This window comes from Bufo bufo, chromosome 1 (assembly GCF_905171765.1).
Source record: "Bufo bufo chromosome 1, aBufBuf1.1, whole genome shotgun sequence".
Classification (NCBI taxonomy): Eukaryota; Metazoa; Chordata; class Amphibia; order Anura; family Bufonidae; genus Bufo; species Bufo bufo.
The window spans coordinates 569,854,968-569,874,769 of NC_053389.1; the positions used below are offsets into that span (position 1 = coordinate 569,854,968).

The 19,802-nt window shown below is 42.5% G+C and overlaps 1 protein-coding gene and 1 long non-coding RNA gene across 2 annotated transcripts in view; both read left to right on the plus strand.

Moving 5' to 3' along the window:
- Positions 1–19,802, plus strand: part of BEND7 (BEN domain containing 7) — an 84,537-nt gene that overhangs the window by 33,411 nt on the left and 31,324 nt on the right. The window lies entirely within an intron of this gene.
- On the plus strand, positions 958–19,175 carry LOC120983372. The gene is made up of 3 exons (XR_005775054.1): positions 958–978; positions 12,657–12,660; positions 19,054–19,175. It is a non-coding gene; the product is annotated as an uncharacterized LOC120983372 (long non-coding RNA).

Here is a 19,802-nt window from a genome sequence, read left to right on the forward strand (position 1 = left end):
AGCCTTATAGGCCTTAGGCCTCTTTCACAAAAACTTTTATTTCCGTTCCGTTTTAGCGGTTTCCGTTTGCAGTCCGTATGCGGAACCATTCATTTCAATGGTTCCACAAAAAAAAAAACGGAATGTACTCTGTGGCATTCTGTTTCCGTATTTGCGTTCCGCTAAAAGATAGAACTTGTTCTATTATTGTCCGCATTACAGACAAGGATAGGACTGTTCTATGAAGGGCCAGCTGTTCCGTTCCGCAAAATACGGAATGCACACGGATGTCATCCGTATTTTTTGCGGATCCGTTTTTTGCGGACCGCAAAATACATACGGTCGTGTGCAAGAGGCCTTACATGCTCCTCTGGAGGTAGAAACACTGCCAAAACATGGAAAAAAAGCTAGCCATTTAGGACCTTCCCCATTGATTTGGGGAATACATCTAAAAGCCACTTCAAAGAAGTAACATGCCACTTTTAAAGCGGAGCATCACCAAAAAAATGCACCCTGGGCACATAGTGGGGTTTTTCCCAGTGAAGTAAATGGGAAGGTGCTGGCGGTGTTTTGACAGCGTATTCCATGGCATAAAGTGTCCATTTTCCGCCTTGGAATCTGTAGTGGATTTTTTTCATGTGAACATACACTGAAAGCTAGAGAACCCCCTAAATAAATGCAAAGTTCAGATTATCCGCCTAAGGTTCTTGTTCACAAGAAGGTTGCCCCCCTGTGCGCATGCTGTGGAGCGCAATTTGCAGTCCGCAATGCACGGACACCGACCGTGGGCCAGCCTCATGCAGATCGCGGACCCATTCACTTGAATGGGTCCGCGATCCGTCAGTTCCACAAAAAGATAGAGCAAGTTCCGTTCTATCTTTTTGCAGTGCGGAGGCACGGAAGGAACCCCAGGAAGCACTCCGTAGTGCTTCTGTGGGTTTCCGTTCCGTGCTTCCGTTCCGTTCCACGCCGCATCTCCGGATTTGCAGACCCATTGAAGTGAATGGGTCCGCATCCATGATGCGGAATGCACACGGCCGCTGCCCCGTGTATTGCGGACCCGCAATACGGCAATGGAGGGGCAACGGCCGTGTGAATGAGCCCTAACAATAAACCTGTTAATTAACTTCTAATTACAAGACAAAGGGTGGTGAATTATTTTTGTCATATTGGGGGGGGATTTATCGAGGACCTGCTATTTACATTGGTATTTGATAGCTGGAGGAAGTGCCTAATTTATGACGATACGCACACCTCATCATAAATTAGGCATACCTCTGGCAGTCCGTGTGACTGGAGGGAAATCCAGGGGCTGAAGTAGTTTTCACTCCACTTTTACGCCTGTTTCTATGTATACGTGATAATGAATTTGCAGGGCGGATGGACGAGCCCCAGCCCCCACCACACCCCCGCAACTCCCAAGTGGCATGGATGGCGTAAAAACGCCCACGCAACAAAAGCCGCAAAAAGGGGTTCTGTGACTTTTCCCACACCAAAAACTGGGGATCTTAGTAAATGACCCCCATTACCTGTTATGAAGTTCTCCAGGTGTGTTTCACATCCAGGTGTTGTCTCATAAGGATAAATGTTGTAGACATTTCTGACAAAAATCGGTCTGAATTGGATTGTTTTGGCAGAAAACAGATGGATTTCAGATAAATAAGACAGTTGCAGAATTTTTGCAGCAAATCTGCTGCATGTGAATTCATCTTTAGGGTACCTATACACGAGTGCAGATTTCAAAACAAATTCCACTCTTTTTTTTTGTGTGTGTTTTTTCGTAGATCTTACCCTTGTAATGCACAGGGTGAAATCTGCACAAAAAAATTGCACAAACAATTAACATGTTTTTGTAATAGAGGTGATTGTCTTGAGATTGTTGGGCTTTGCATCCTTTTGGAGCTTTTTAGTCTCTTGAAAAGGCATAGGTTCCTACGGTTATTACTTCATCACCATGGCTGAAAGCACATAGGAGCCACATTTTTTCACATTGTATACAACAACAGGGTCCCACATTTTGAAGGGTTGCTGTGGACCCAGAGGCCATTACTACCCCCAAGTACCCCCACCAAACAGATGTTTTGGACAGCTACCAACACTGGAACCAATACAGTGGATGGACCTGGACGCACAACGTCCCATCTCCCGTGTAGTGGCCATGCCGGGGATGAGGAGGAAAACTGCATAGTAGATGTAGCCTTCTGTCCATTATATAGTTCTCATGCCAGCAGCTGCCCGAAATTGCTGATCGGAGGATAGGTTATCAGTACCTAAGTCCTGGAAAACCCCTTTTAAGAGTTATACATATCTTATAAGGTGATGGCAATGAGAATGAAGAGGCTGTGGCACTGATTTACTGCAGTCCTTTGTAAGGTTTCCATGCTCCTACTCCCAAAATCCCTCTGTCATTTGAATGGGGCTGCACTGAAGTTCCCTCAACAGGATTTCAGGACGCAGCACTAACTCAGTGCTGTGGCCCCATCATTCTCAGGATTACTGGGGCCCCAGAGGTCAGACCCTTACCAGTCATGAAGTGATGGCATCTCCTAGCAATCTACCACAACTATAAGATGGAGATAATTCTGAGTGTTCATATAGCAGTACGACAGTCCTTAATTAAACCTACTAAATAAACCGGCACCTCTAAAGGATTAATTGCACAGCTAATTATCTTTTTGGAAAACACGTTGGTAATTTATTTCCTTGTGTTCAAAAAAAATGAAAAGAAACTTCAAAGCTGGTTGACAAAGTGAGACAGTGTATTCATCGGAGAGCAGACTTTAAAAGAAATTCTTACTTCTTAAAAACACTCCAGGGGCTTCTGATTTCTATATCTGGATTAGTAGATGAACTGTCACAGAGTAAAGAGAGGCATCTGCTCTGCCTCCTTCCAGCTTGAGTACATCTCTGGATTTCATCTAATGTACATCTGCACTTTATATACTGACGTGTTCACAGCTGTTATGTGCACCTTGTGAAGTCTGCACCTACTTCGTGCCAACTCCTTGTGAGCACTGTAGAGGAATCTGTGGTCAGAGAAGGTTTGTGGCGACATATGTTGAGCGACGTTTGGTCTAACGATTAACCATGGTGCCGCAATGCGACACGCGACATGCTGCGACGCGACTGTGGCAAAAAATCCAGAATCGTGTCAGAATTGTGTCACAGGCTGTGTGCAATTTTTCTACAATTGGCTCTAATGGAAGTTGCGCACAAAACACAACCCACTTTGCTTTCACAGCCAAATCACAGTTCGTGCGACTTTTCTGCAACTTGCTGTAAGCTTAACCTCTGTATACACTGTTGTTGGAAGTATGTGCTCGCAATGTCTTGGATGTCATAAAATTGCATTTGTTACCCATAGGAAGGGAAGGGATGCAAATGAGCTCTTAACAAGCTCTGCCTCCAAATGTAAGGCAGCTATCTAATAAGTCAATGTTCAGCTTTTAAAATAAGCTTTGAGACATGACTTGGATATTAAATAAGCCAGCACCTCCTCTGCAGACAGCTGTTTCGGGGTGATTGCCCCTCATCAGTGCAGAGCAGAGAGTACTGGCTTAACTGGGTAGGAGGCCTGTGTCCGAGCAAGGGGGGGAACTAACTCTCCTTAGGGAGAGAGCACCTTAATCAGTGTGAGGAGACTTATAGGCCATACATGCTCCTCTGGCATTCTGGGAGGGAAGAAATGCAAATGAGCTCTTAACAAGCTCTGCCTCTAATGCCACCAGATGTAAGGCAGCTATCCTATAAGTCAATGTTCAGCTCTTAAAATAAGCCTTGAGACATGACTTGGATATTAAATAAGCCAGCACCTCATCTGCAGACAGCTGTTTTGGGGTGATTGCCCCTCGTCAGTGCAGAGCAGAGAGTACTGGCTCAAGGCTTATTTTAAGAGCTGAACATTGACTTATAGGATAGCTGCCTTACAGCTGGTGGCATTCTGACACATTCCGGCTCGGCGGTGACGTAAAGGACACTCTTTTGGCCCCCATTAGTCGAATTAGGGCCTATAAATATATTTACTCTACACACCAGGAGCTTCTTCCATTGTATAATTTAAATGTGGTGCACAAACACTGTGTGCATTCGGCTACTTTCACACTAGCGTTTTTGTTGGATCCGGCAGGGTTCAGCAAAAATGGTTCCGTTACTGGTAATGCAACCATCTGCATCCGTTATGAACGGATCCGGTTCTATTATGTCTTATATAGCCAAGACGGATCCGTCATTAACGCCATTGAAAGTCAATGGGGAACGGATCAGTTTTCTATTGTGGCAGATTGTGGCAGAGAAAACGGATCCGTCCCCATTGACTTGCATTGGTGTAATGCCGGATCTGTCTTGCTCTGCATCCCAGGACAGAAAGCAAAATACTTCATGTTGCAGTATGGGAACACAACCAAATGGAACAGAATGCATTCTGGAGCGTTCCGTTCTGTTCAGTTACATTTTGTCCCCATTGACAATGAATGGGGACAAAACTGAAGCGTTTTTTTCCGGTATTGAGACCCTATGACGGATCTCAGTACCTGAAAACTCATGCACACGACCGTTGTTTTGGTCCGCAGTTTTTGCTGCTCGGATGCGGACTCATTCACTTCAATGGGGCCGCAAAAGATGCGGACAGCACTCCGTGTGCTGTCTGCATCCGTTGCTCCGTTCCGTAGCTCCGCAAAAAATATTAGAACATGTCCTATTCTTGTCCGTTTTGCGGACAAGAATAGGCATTTCTACGATGGGCCGCCCGTTCCGTTCTGCAAATTGCGGAAGGCACACGGGCAGCTTCCGTTTTTTGCGGATCCGCGGTTTGTGGACCGCAAAAACGGTACGGTCGTGTGCATGAGGCCTTACTCACAGGATGTTATATATCCTATTTACTCCCTAAAGTCACAGCTTGGAAAACATAGCCAGAATGTGAGTCATAGGCCCTCAGGACAGAGCAGTGAAGGAAAGACGGGCAAGGAAAAGCATGCATGGAGAATGCCCACTGAGCTCCAAACACACAGCTCCACAAGCATTGTATCTGCTACCTGTAAGGGGAGGTTCACATGGGCCAGTACTGATGTGACTACAACACTAATGTGTCTACTATTTGGTGGCACATGGCCATTGTGGTTTTAACTTGATTGTTATAGGGAGCCTGTCACCAGAAATTCACTGATAAACCAGGCACAATGCTGTGTAGAGCTATCTCAGCTGAATGTAGATATCTTTTACTTAGTGATCTTTTGCTTCATTCTGGAGAAAAAGTACTTTTAATCTATATGCAGATGAGCAATTAATCATTTCCAGACCGGGCCCTTTACCCCCTTCTTCCTGACCAGACCTAATTTTGCAAATCTATCTGACATGTGTCACTTTATAAATTGAATAATTGGATTGGCTCACCCTCCAAAAAATTATGGAATGGGTGCTCCCCCTAAAAAAAAGATATCCCCAATCTTTTAAGGTATACATATTAGCTAAATAAATAAGAAGGGCACACCTACATCTAAAAGTCACATGGAGCTGCAGCCAATGCGTTTGTAAAACTATTTATTTGCACCAAAAATAATTAATTCAAAACAAGTGGGGTAACTCAATATATTACATTAAAAATACATTTGCTTAAAATCATACAATTAATAACCGTCTGTAGGGAATATGTGGCAGAATGTATAGCAGAATCCCTGGTTGTATATTACTTTGCAATGGAGGATCGTGACTGTCTATCTTTGTGTATAGTCTTTGATACAATTCCGATACGTAAAGTAATGTCTCTGCTGATATGTAATACGTAGGTTGCAACTATAGCCAGTAATTTGCAAGTATATATACACAGTCTTTTTGTTATTGCTGGTTATCTTCACAGCATATGCCCAGTTTGTCTGCTGTTAAACCTTGTTGTGTGTAATCACACTACTCACTGTTCTGAAGCGGTGGAGTGACCGATCACTGGTGCTTGGCGTGGCGTCCCACGTGTTACAGCATAGCTGGTCTCAGTTCCGGTCCGCTCTTTTGTATGAGTGAGTTAAATACCGAGGCTGGGAAAAAAACTGTCCGTTTAGACGTCGGGGTCTGGAATGGTTAAGACCCACTTGAATGTTCGGCGTTACTTAGTGTCTTTTGGTAAAGACACAAAAGGACTTGTGTTTCTTCCGATCGGCTTTGCAGAAGCGCTTCCAGAAATTCAGAGGTGTTGCGCAGATGGTAAGCTGCGGTTTCCTTCCTTACTCGAGACTTGTGTACACCAATGGGGACGGATCCGTTTTCACTGACACAATATGGCACAATAGAAAACTGATCCGTCCTCCATTGACTTTCAATGGTGTTCAAGACGGATCCGTTTTGGCTATGTTAAAGATAATACAAACGGATCCGTTCTGAACGGATGCATGTGGTAGCCTTATCCAAGCCATTCAGAGATTGTTTTCTCGTGACACATTGTACTTCATGTTAATGGTAAATTTGAGTCAATATGTTTTACCTTTATTTATAAAAAAAATATCCAAAAGTTAACTAAATTTGAATCTCTCTGCTTTTAAGACAGATAGTGATGCCTCATAAAATATTCATTAATTAACATTCCACATATGTCTACTTTATGTTGGCATCATTTTAGTAATGTAATTTTATTTTTTTAGGACGTTTAGAAGGTTTAGAATTTTAGAAACAACTTTTGTATGGACCAGTTCAGTTCTGAAATCACTGTGTGGGGGCTTACAACCCATAAATGACCCCATTTTAGAAACGACACCCCTCAAGCTATTCAAAACTGGTTTTGGAAATGTTGTTAACCCTTTAGGTATTCCACAGGAAATAGAGCAAAATAGAGGTAACATTTCAAAATGTCACTTTTTTTGCAGATTTTCCATTTTAACCATTTTTTCCCTGAAACACATCAACAACAAAACAAACCTTAATATTTATTACCTTGATTCTGCAGTTTGCAGAAACACCCCATATGTGGCCGTATACCGGTGTTTGGGCACATGACAGGGCACAGAAGGCAAGGAGCGCCATATGGTTTTTGGAGGGCAGATTTTGCTCGAATGGTCTTTGGGGGTGTAGCGACAACTTCACAGGTGTTTCATATAATTTTTAATACTTGGGTGTGAAAATGAAAAATTAATTTAGAACTTAATTGCTTTAGAACCAAACTTTGTTTTTCAGAAAAGATTACAGGAGAATATCCACCCACTTTCTCCTGAATACAGTAGCACCCCAATTTTGGTCGTAAACTGTTATTTGGGGATACGCCAGGGCTCAGAAGGGAAGGAGCGGCATCTGGATTTTCTAACATGAAATTTTCTGTCATGGTTTTTAAGAGCAATAACTTTTTAAAATTTTTGTTGAATGAGCTGCGTGAGGGCTTATTTCGTGCGAGACAAGGTGTACTTTTTATTGGCACCATCTTGGGTACATTTGACTTTCTGGTTGCTTTTTATAAAAAATTTTGGGAGGGAAGTCACAAAAAAGCTGTTTGGTGTAATTTTTTACTCTGTTCACTTGATGGGGTGGATCATGTGATATTTGTATAGATCCGGTCATTACGGACACAATGATACCAAAAATGTCTAGTTTTTGTATTTATTTTTTTTACTTTTTACACAGTAAAAACATTTTTACAAAAAAAATCATGTTTTTGTGTTGTTGTTTTCTCAGAGCCATATTTTTTTTTCATTTTTCTGGCTATAGTCTTGTCTGAGGGCTTTTTTTTTGCGGCACAAGGTGCCGTTTTTATTGCTACCATTTTGGATTACATACGACTTTTTGATTGATAGTATGTTTTTTCTGAGGTGACAAAAAAAAACAGTTTTGGCATAATTTTTATTAGTATTTTTTTTACACCGTTCACTTTATGGAGTAGATCATGTGATATTTTTGTAGAGCCAATTGTTATGGACGCGGCGATACCAAATATGCCTATTTTGCATTTTTAGAAAAAAAAATCATGTTTTTGTGTTGCAGTTTTCTTAGGGCTCATGCACACGACAGTATTTTGCGTTCAGTATACTGGCCGTTTTTGTAGTTCAGTATGCGGAACATATACTGAACCATTCATTTCAATGGTTCAGCAAAAAATACTGAAGTGTCTCCGTGTGCATTCCGTTTCAGTATTTCCATACCGTGAAAAGATAGAACATGTCCTATTCTTGTCCGCAAATCACGGTGCTTGGCTCCATTCAAGTCAATGGGTCCGCAAAAAAAACAGAACACATACGGAAATGCATCCGTATGTCTTCCGTTTCCATTCCGTTTTTTGCTGAACCATCTATTTAAAATGTAATGCCCAGCCCAATTTCATCTATGTAATTACTGTATACTGTATATGCCATACGGAAAAACGGAACAGAAACGGAAACACAACGGAAACAAAAAACGGAACAACGGATCCGTGAAAAATGGACCGCAAAACACTGAAAAAGCCATACGGTCGTGTGCATGAGGCCTTAGAGCCATATTTTTTTTATTTTTCTGGCTATGGTCTTGTGTTGGGGCTCATTTTTTGCGGGATGAGGTGACATTTTCATTGCTACCATTTTGGGGTACATCTGACTTTTTGATTTATTATGTTTTTTTGGGAGGTGAGCTGACTAAAAAATCTGTTTTGGCGCAATGTTTATTATTATTTTTTTTTAAGGCACTCACCTGATGGGGTAGATCATATGATATTATCATAGAGCCTTTCACTGCGGACCCGTTGATACCAAATATGTCTATTTTATTTTTTTTATTTTTTTTACATTTTTAAAATAAAGGATTTGGGGGGGAAGTTTTTTTTTATGTGAAACTTTTTTTTTCCAAAATACTTTATTTTTTATTTTTTTTATTTTACATTTTGTATCCCCTATAAGGTCATGCAAGACCTCTGGGGGACATTTAACTTCATATTTTTTTTTTACTATTGATTTCTCCTGTAACTGGGGCTGACATAGTAGCCCCAGTTACAGGGGAAATACACCCCCCAGAGAGGCTGTACATACAGTATAAAATATTTCCATGGGACAAGGGCCAGGAAAGATACCTAGTCTTATCATTCATAGAAAGGGAGTGGCTGGCAGAGAAAGCTGGAGGAGCAAGGGTTCGCAGAGTGTTTTTTTTTTTTTCGCCCTCTCTCAGTGCATTTAACTGCTCATTTAGTACAAGTACTTCTCTCCAGAATAAAACAGTGGATCACTAAGTGAAAGGTATGATTGCATTCAGATAAGCTAGTCCTACATGACTGTGGCAGATTTACTAATAGCGGTGCACCTTACACTGTCTAATAGTATGATTCACAGTCAATATTATACAAATTTACTATTCTGGCGCATAGACCTTTATAAAAAACTGTTTACACCACCTACCTGTATAAGTAGGTATAATTTTACTCCAAAATTCCTGGCGCATGGTGGTGCATTTAGACCAGGCCCCTTTGTGCCAAGCCCCACCCCCTTGTCGGGCGAGGTGTAAAAATTTAGCAGAGTGTGTAAAACAGTTGATAAATGTGTATCAAACATGCACACCAGTTTTTTGGCACAATCACCCAAAGGGATAACTTAACATAACTGGAATACCCCTTTAACAATGAATTTGAGGGCCACAGTAGTCACACGTTGCTGTGGTTTTCGGCCGCATTGCAGCCATGTCAGTGCTGCCCTCCCTTAATAGCAGATCTAACAATGCTAAATGGCATTGGCATGAAATAATAACTGCACTAGTCATCCACTGAAAAAGAGTCTTTACTTATAGACTACATGACTATTGCCAGGGAGACGTTTAGTCATTGAAGGTGTTTTTGGCCCTGACTTGACTGGACGATGATTTGCCATGTTTGCTCATCATACTTATGTATTCATGTGTTCTATGATGTCTGTTCCTGTAATTGTACAAATGGCTGAAGATATAGTTATATGACTCATTTAATGACGATAAGTCTCCGCGCCAGCACATCTCGTTCACCTGGTTTGTAGATTATAAATGGTACTTTTGTCATTCTGAGACAGGAAAATCACTTTGGTTGGAAGAACTGTGGCAGAACTTCTGCTTATTGTGTATGATTGCATTAAACATTCGCATCTTACTCATGTATGGCCATATTTCAGTGTTCTGTCAGGATGGCTAGCATGGCTTCTTTAGTTTACACACACACTCTTAATAGTGAGTGAATATGTGGGTGTCACTAGCTGCGTGATGGACATCCACAAGGGTTCTGTATGGACCTGGCCTTAGGCCTTATTCACACGTCTGTGATGACATCTGTGGCAAGATGATCAGTTGTTCTTCCATGAAGATATCCGTGTGTACGTTTTTTGCTCTCTCTGTGTGTCATACGTATTCCCCGGACGTGGCTAGGCTGAAAATTAATTTCAAGAGCATGCCCTACCAAGGGTCTGTGAAAACGACCAACCATGGACTTCAATGGACATCTTTGCTTTACATTTCAGACCAAAATAGTTTCTGGTTTTTACAGTGACCCATGGTCAGTGGAAAATCACAGATGTGTGAATTAACACTGTAAAACTAATCGGCATGGGGAGACCACGGACAGCGAAGTCTGTGATTCACGGACATGTGAATAAAGGCTTATGAAATTATCAGTGGGTGGTAGATGACTTGGCTCAGGCTCAACAAAAACTAGCTCACTTCTGCCTGGCACTGATTGCTAATGTTAAAGGGGGTCTGTCACCTTGTTTTTGCTCATTAAACTAAGCATAGTGGTAGTGTTAAATTTAAATTGTTACCTTTCTTAGGCTACTTTCATACATTGATCTGTCATGGATCAGCAAAAATGTTTTGCTCCGCATCCCATGACGGAAAGAAAACCACAGCATGCTGCGGTTTGCTCTCCGGTATGGGAACGCAACCAAACGGAACAGAATGCATTTTGGTGCATTCAGTTCTGTTCAGTTCAGTTTTGTACCCATTGACAATAAATGGGGACAAAACGGAAGCGTTTTTCTCCAGTATTGAGACCATATGACGGAACTCAATACAGGAAAATGTAAACGCAAGTGGTAAACCGTTATTTCCATTAGCAGAAAAAGTAGTTTGAACACATATGCAAATGAGTTGTTCAAAGCACCAAGAGTGGGCCCTTTTCCCTCAGTGCACCATTGTTCCTTCCTCTTCTCATCAAGCTTCTCCCATCCCTCAGTGATTGACAGGGCCAGGCTTCTGGGAACTGATCTCTCCTGGCCTCATAATCTCGCATGTGCACCTTGCATGAAATTTTCTGTACATGCACAGTAGATCATCCCATTCCACCCTAGAGGGAAAAGGTATACTGCGTATGCATCAAATCGAGATTACTGGGCCCAGCGAGAGCAGTTCTCAGTTTCCAGCTTCATACATTTTTTCATGGCTGCGCCTAGTACTTCAGCTCAATCCCATTTACTTGAATTAGACAGAGCTGCAGAGAGTTGTAGTGCTAAGCGCAGACAACACAAAATGTACATAGCTGGACCTGGTAAATGATAAAGGGCATGCATCGCCACAGCCCCCAGAGTCATCATGGGAGTGCTGGGAGTCAAGTCCCCTCCAATCTGATATTCATGGTCTATTTCATGGATAGGCCATCAATATCTACAGTTGTGTTCAAAATTATTCAACCCCCAATGCTGTAAAGGGTTTTAGGGAGTTTAGTGTACATTTGTAATTGTGTTCAGAATGAAATCTTACAAGGACTTTTTAAAGAACCAAATACAACCAAATGACATCAATTGTTTTTGTAATACAGTATTAAATGTTTTTTTGTGATTTCTTCATTGACACAATTATTCAACCCCTTAAAGACTACCACTCTTAAGAACAGAGGTTCATTCAAGTGTTTTCGATCAGGTATTGAAAACACCTGTGGATGTCAAGGAGCAGCAATCAAGCATAATAAGCACCAATTAGGCAGATTTAAAAGGACTGTGATACTCAGCTCCTTCTAGACATTTACTTGTGTTTACAAACATGGTGAAGTCAAGAGAATGGTCCAGGAAGACAAGAGAAGAGGTGATTTCTCTTCACAGGAAGAGCAATGGCTATAAGAAGATTGCAAAGATCTTAAACATACCAAGAGACACCATAGGAAGCATCATTCGCAAATTCAAGGCAAAGGGCACTGTTGAAACGCTACCTGGTCGTGGCAGAAAGAAGATGCGGACTTCGACTGCTGTGCGCTACCTGAAGCGCAAAGTGGAGAAAAGTCCCCGTGTGACTGCTGAGGAACTGAAAAAAGATTTGTCAGATGTGGGTACTGAAGTTTCAGCTCAGACAATAAGGCGCACACTGCGTAATGAAGGCCTCCATGCCAGAACTCCCAGGCGCACCCCCTTGCTGTCTCCAAAGAATAAGAAGAGTCGACTGCAGTATGCCAAAAGTCATGTGGACAAACCACAAAAGTGTTTTGTGGACTGATGAAACAAAATTAGAACTGTTTGGGCCCATGGATCAATGCTATGTTTGGAGGAGGAAGAACAAGGCCTATGAAGAAAAGAACACCTTGCCTACTGTGAAGCATGGCGGGGGGTCAATCATGCTTTGGGGCTGTTTTGCTTCTACAGGTACAGGGAAGCTTCAGCGTGTGCAAGGTACCATGAATTCTCTTCAGGACCAGGAGATATTGGATGAAAATGTGATGCAGTCTGTCACAAACCTGAGGCTTGGGAGACGTTGGACCTTTCAACAGGACAATGATCCCAAGCATACCTCCAAGTCCACTAGAGCATGGTTGCAGATTAAAGGCTGGAACATTTTGAAGTGGCCATCGCAGTCACCAGACTTAAATCCGATTGAGAACCTCTGGTGGGACTTAAAGAAAGCAGTTGCAGCGCGCAAGCCTAAGAATGTGACTGAACTGGAGGCTTTTGCCCATGAAGAATGGGCGAAGATACCCGTAGATCGCTGCAAGACACTTGTGTCAAGCTATGCTTCACGTTTAAAAGCTGTTATAACTGGAAAAGGATGTTGTACTAAGTACTAAGATTGAATGTCACTTGGGGGTTGAATAAAACTGATAATGATGTGAGCACAGAAAAGACATTTGTGGTTATTTCATTATAAATGTTATGTTATATTTGTCTGAGTTACAAGTGCCTCTTTGATTTAATTGTAAACAAGATGACTGAAATGATCAAAATCAATGTCAAACTGGCCAAAACACTCAATTTCAGTGGGGGTTGAATAATTTTGAACACAACTGTAAATCCCAGAAAACCACTTATTAGAAACAAAGGTCCTTCAGAGTATTAAGTTCCTGCAGAATTCTGGGTTATATATACAATTACCTCCTCAGGGACAGGAAATGATCCCTAAGCAACCATCACAGGAATCCATCTCCAATGATGAGATGCAAATTATTAAAATTTACAATAGACCACTGAGTATGGATGAGATTAAAGTCCTGAAGAGAGGCATGTCTTTTGTACCTACTAACAAATTTGACCTATTTAAATGGGTCAAAGATTTTAACCTTTTCGTGTGTAATCTGAAATGGAAATTTTTTTTTTGATACTCGCGACAAGAGACAATGTACACAATTGGGTAATGAGTTAGGGGACTTGCAAGATGTCCAAGTCCTTGTGGGGCTCTGGGAAGAAAGTAATAGGGATCCCGGTGAGGGCCCATTCACCCAGTTGAGACCACCGTCGACAATCAACCCGCCAATTAGTGACCATACGCCTATGGACGTGTTCCTCAGGGTGGTCACAGACCAACTAGCCACCTTAGAGGGACACGACTTTGGTTACAATAATTTGACTAGTGCGGAGTGGGAGGCCCTGCTCAGTCTGCAAAATAATAAATCGATTGTGATAAAACCTTCAGATAAGGGAGGTAACATTGTCATTCTAGACATTGATCAATACACTGAGATTTGTCTCAGAATTCTGAATGTCAGAATGTGTTATGATATCCTCCCCAACGATCCATCAATATCCGATCGAGCTTAGCTCAATTGCATTCTAAGAGAAACCCTCCAACATAGGCTGATTAGTAGTTCTGAATTGGGCTTTTTATTACCACCATTCCCACAGATGGCATGCTTCTATGGTCACAAAGTGCACAAAGGCCTGGTGCCCCTTAAAGGGAGACCCATAGTCTCAGGGACTAATAGCCTCACTCATCCAGTAAGTACCTATGTGGTAATCTTGAGACCGTTCGTCATTGCTCTCCCGTCTTATGTCCGCGACTCCATGGAGGTCATCAAAAGAGTGGATGGCCTCCATGTTGAGCATGACGTGTTATTGGCAAGTTTGGACGTGGAAGCCCTATACAACTCTATACCCCATGATAGGGGTTGTGAAGTGGTCTCGGGTTTTCTACAGGAAAGAGGTACTTATTTGGGGCGTCATAACGATTTTGTCCTTAAATTGTTACGTTTTATTCTTGAACACAACTCCTTCCTGTTTAACAACAAGGTTTACCACCAGGTAAAAGGTGTTGCAATGGGAAGCCCTTGTGCTCCAACATTTACAAATCTATACCTGGGTGGCTGGGAACGTGAAGTTGTGTTTGGAGAGGCCATAGGAGATTTTGTGTCATCGATTCTCCTATGGGTGAGGTATATCGATGATATACAGATTTTTTGGAAAGGCAATGAAGATACCTTTGCCCAGTTTGTCCAATGTCTCAACATCAATGATTGGGGGCTTTACTTTACATCTGGGATACATCCCACTACCATCACGTTTTTGGATCTCAATATTTTCAAAGATCAAAATGGTGACATAGGCAGACACCTTTTTCGGAAAAAGACGACCACCAACAATTTGTTGGACTGGCGTAGTTGTCACCCAAGGGCCCTGAAACAAGGGATCCTGAAAGGAAAATATTTACGCATTCGTCGTAATTGTTCTACTATTCAGGATTTCCAGGTGGCTGCGGGTGACCTTTAGATCAAGATTCAAAAACCGGGGGTACCCAGAGAACACTTTGAGACAGGCATACCATCATGGCTTTGAGCAGTAACGGAAACCCTACTCAATCCCCGGTTGCGCCTGGATACTTCTGACCACATTCGCATTATAGAAGATTTTGATGAGTCCCATGAACCCATCAGACAAATTCTGTCACAATTCTGGGGCATTTTGAAAGCAGACCCGGATGTGGGACACCTAGTGGGTGACAATCCCTCAATTACCTTTAGGAGAGGCAGAGGACGTAACATCAGTCACAGACTAGTGCACAGTCTATATACCCCAATGGCTAAATCCACTAACCCCTTTAGGGATCAGCTAATGGGTACTTTCAAGTGCTCTGGCTGCATTGCGTGTAGTTCAATTAATAGAGGTAAAACCTTTACGAGCACCACGACTGGCCGTACATACGACATTAGGTCTTTCATTAATTGTCGCTCAACGGGCCTAGTGTACTTGATGTCATGTGAATTTGGAGCTCACTATGTAGGCAAAACGCGGAGGGAGTTCCGGCGCCGCATTGGGGAACATCTTAACGATATCAGAAAGGAGGCCGATACCCCGGTGGCAAGGCATGTGGTGGAGTGCCATGCTAGTAACATTAAAGCTATTTGCTTCCAGGGTATTGAAATTATTCGACCCTCCCCGAGAGGGGGGGGGGGGGGGGAATCTTGACAAAGGTATACTACAGAAGGAGGCACAATGGACTTTTCGGCTGAATACTGTCCGACCTAATGGCCTCAATGACCATATATCATATTTGTGCTTCCTGTAGTTTGATCATTGTATCTTTTGAGCATCCTACCATCATGGATAGGCTTGAGATGTAGCCGTCTTTCTGGTTGGCACTCAGTGCCATTCCTGTTACCCTGGGTCATAATTATGGCTTCCAATTGAGATATATCTCATGTTCTCTCTGGGGTTATGATAGGATGTATATGTTATACCATTTCAAAGGTTAATCTCTGGATTCATATCAGTTTTTTTTCTTCTATATACATGTATAGATTCATATTTACAGTATGTGCTGTGTCATTATTTACATACTACAAGTATTGCCCTTGTGTCTTATTGTCCAACTGTCCCTTGTCAGTCCAAACCCCCCTCCCCTTAACCTTCTAATACCCGCCTTACCTATAGAGCGCTGTCTCTAAGCGGCTCCTCCCCCCTTCTTTGACAGCGCGTCGATCCATGCGGGTCACGTGACATTTTGTCGACCCATGTGAAGTGGCTCGGACTCGCTGTGGGGTCGGACCGCTTTCAGTTCACTTTGGGGGGGAAGTGGAGCTACTCTTGTTAAATAGCCAACGCATGAGCGGCCGTTTCATGGCCACCATAGCGCCGAAGCGTGATTCCTGTGAGAGAGGGACTGCACACCTATTATGTCTATGTACATTTAAACACAGACGCAATCTTGGTTACAGTACGGGCTCCTGATGTGACATTGTCTCAGATGTTGAAACGCGTAGAGCCATACTTAGTAGAGCTGTACTAGTACTTAGATATATTGCCCTAGATCAGATAGGGCATTTGTATTACTATCTCATAAGGTCTGAGTATTTTTGCAGCCTGTCAGCTACTTCAACAGCAGCGTGTGTGAGGGTCTGCTTAGATACAGCAGTGGGGCATATTCTATGTATGAGCTACAGACCAGCTGTTAATGAGATAGACCTTGCACCACTGGTTGTCTAGATTGGTTGGGGTATAGGTTGGCCCAGGGTTTATGGTGACTCTCACCCTGTGGCTAGGATGATAATACCTGCCCAGCCTGCGTGAACATCGGGGTTGTAGGGTAGTAACAAAGTCTAGTTTTATTTATTTGCCCCCACAACCCTGTGACTAAATAAAGATTTTTGTTTTGGTCCTTTTTAACATCCCTCTCTTTTTGTCAGTATATTATATACAGTTATACCTACATGGAGTGACTTGTGGAGTTTAAAAGGGTTTTCTGGTTGTGAAAAGTTATTCCCTATCCACAGAATAGGGGATAACTATCAAACTGGTGGGGGTCCTAGCGCTGTGACTCCCACCGATCACAAGAACAGGGGCCCAGTACGTGGCGGCGTGCTTTTCCAACCAACTGCCCTCAGCAGTAGAACCCCCACTAGGTAATAGGGGATAACTTTCTATGACCAGAATACCCCTTTTATTCTTTTCAATCATAAGTTAAGCAAGTCAATCATTTGTTCATAATCATTTTCACCATAGTGGTGATTTATTAAATTGGCTTTTTCCTGTTCCTCTTCCACCTAGGGGACGTTTGTTTTAAATTTCTTACTGTTTAAGTAGCTGAAAAACATTTTTAGGGTAGTTTTTTCTTCAGTCTGTATCTGCTGGCATCTTTCCTCTCCTGGTGGTCACAGCCTAAATAGTTGTCACCCTCTCCGCTCTCCATGCCTCTCACGGCCGCACCCCCCCTCTTTCCTTCTGTACTTGCTTTTGTGCTTCCATAGAGTATGCATGCTCTCCACAGCTTTTAAAGGGCCAGTGCATACCCAAACTAATCTGTCTCTAGTCTATGACAGTGTTCCTTTGGGCGTATATGGCACCTTCCCTTTTGGGAAGGTGCCTAAGCAAAGGGATTCCTGGCTTTCCTAGTTCCTGCAAAGTATTCTGTTACTTTGTGTTCTGACCTCACATGTCCTGACCTCTGCCTGTTAACTAAATGGATCTTGTGCTGCCCATCCTTATCTGTTGCCTGTTTTACCATATTGCACAAACTTTTGCCCAATGACCATGTCTCTGCCTGTCTCCTTAGTACCATGCATCGGTGTCTCTAGACTCGCCTGGGTCAACAGTCACTGAACGGGGATTACTCCTAGAGGTACTGGACTGATGGTCCACTGCAGTCAAGTCTAGATCCCCATATAGGAATACCAGGTACCACTTAAATAACGTCCCAAGCCAAATCCATTCAGTGGCACAGTAGATCCACACCTGCTGCATCACAGCAATGAGTCTCTAAGTTTCATCTTTGCTGCATTTTTGTTTTACATAATGTATTTTCTTTATGATTTTTAATACCCATCACTACTTTCTTGCTTTAATAGTTTCAATGTTTTCTTTTTGTCATTAATCTTATCCCTTCCAGATGGATATAGCCCTTTTTGGTTTTCTTCTAACTCTTCTATTCAAATATGGTCTACATCTTTCACAGGACCAATTTAAAGGGGGTTGTCCAGCTTTTAGATATTGATTACCTATCCTCCAGATAGGTCATCAATATTGACTAGTGGGAGTTTAACACTTGAAGCCCCCACTGATCAGCTGTTTGGGGCATCTGTATAGCAATTTTCACTTGGCCCCTTATCTCATGCCTGCCCAAGAATGTCAGCGCATGCACAGTACAGCATGTCTTTCATGCCCTACAGAGAAGAACCTGTACTGAGCATACGACTGATGCATGGCCTAGGTGTGAGATTACAGCCAGGCGAGAGCAACATACAGACTCCTAGCCGTGTCTGTCAACAAGGGAATGGAGGGATTACTGTGAAGAGGGATGGAATTTGGAATAAAATGACTTCAAATATTACCCTCATGATAAATTCCTCCCAAGGTCTTCCTGAGTTTTCCCTAATGTTTTCGTGCAGGACTTCTCTAGCAGTATTCTTCGTGTTGTGCTCTTTAGGTTATTACAATGTTACGATTTATCCAGCATAATTTACATTACTCATATCAGTAGCTGCAAATAAATGAGTGAAAAGTGATATAACAACCTCTGCAATGATTTTGGATGGTTTGCATTCATTCACTAGATTCCAGGAAGTGAAGGTGACAAAACCTAATTGCTTTGGCTTCCAGGAATCGGGTAAATGCAACCTATGGCTGTTAGCTGAGAATATGAAGGTCACTCTCACTTACTAACAATGAGTACAATTATTTCTGTGACTGTAATTAGTATCTACAGGTAAAGTGATAATGCAGCAAATTATAATACACGTGGATTAGGCGTCTTGCACACGGCCGTTGTGCTCCCGTGGCCGTATTCCGGTCCGCATACGGCGGTTCCGCAATACACGGGGCACCGGCCGTGTGCATTCCGCATCATGGATGCAGACTCATTCACTTGAATGGGTCCGCAAATCCGGAGATGCGGTGCGGCACGGAACGAAACCCCACAGAAGCACTACGGAGTGCTTATATTCCGCAAAAAAATAGAACTTGTTCTATCTTTTTGCGGAACGGATGGATCACGGATCCATTCGAGTTGAATGGGTCTGGATCCGTTCCGGCCGCCACACGGACGTTGCCCATGTATTGGGGACCGCAAATTGCGGTCCCCAATGCACGGAACGGAACCACAACAGCCGTGTGCATGAGGCCTTAAACAGCATGTTACTACTGAGGGTCAATCATCTGAGACGTGCATTTTTCATCTATGGGATCAAGAGAGCCGCTGTTTACACTTTACATGTTATATATGTGCACATACTTTTACCGCTTTGGGAAAAGACACAGTTTGTTACACAAAGAATTTTTAGAATCTTGCACTGAATATTTTACCTTTGTGCCTAAAACTTTAAAATAAGCAGAAGCTTACACACAAAAACAATATAAAGATCAAAGTGTTCACATTTACTGCCAACTTCTAAATCAATAAGAGGTTGTGCTCCTAAAAACAAATGTGATAAAAAAAACATAGGAGATTTATCATTGCTTTTTTAATACGACTTTTGTGGCATTAGAAAGTTGCAGATTATGGCACTTGTCATATTTGCACCATAGATTTTGACTTTTGGAGCTTACAAAAGTGGCAAGAAAAGGAAGCGAGCTTAGATGGAGCTTGTAGGATAACTTATCATGTATGCCAAAAACTGGTGTACGCTATAGCTCAAGTCTACGCCAGTAACCAACCGGCATAGATTTGAGTTTCTGCAGCATGGCGTGCGAGGGATATGCCTAGGAATGCCATGCGTTGTATCTTTCCCACAATCAGTTTATGTGTTATCAAAATCA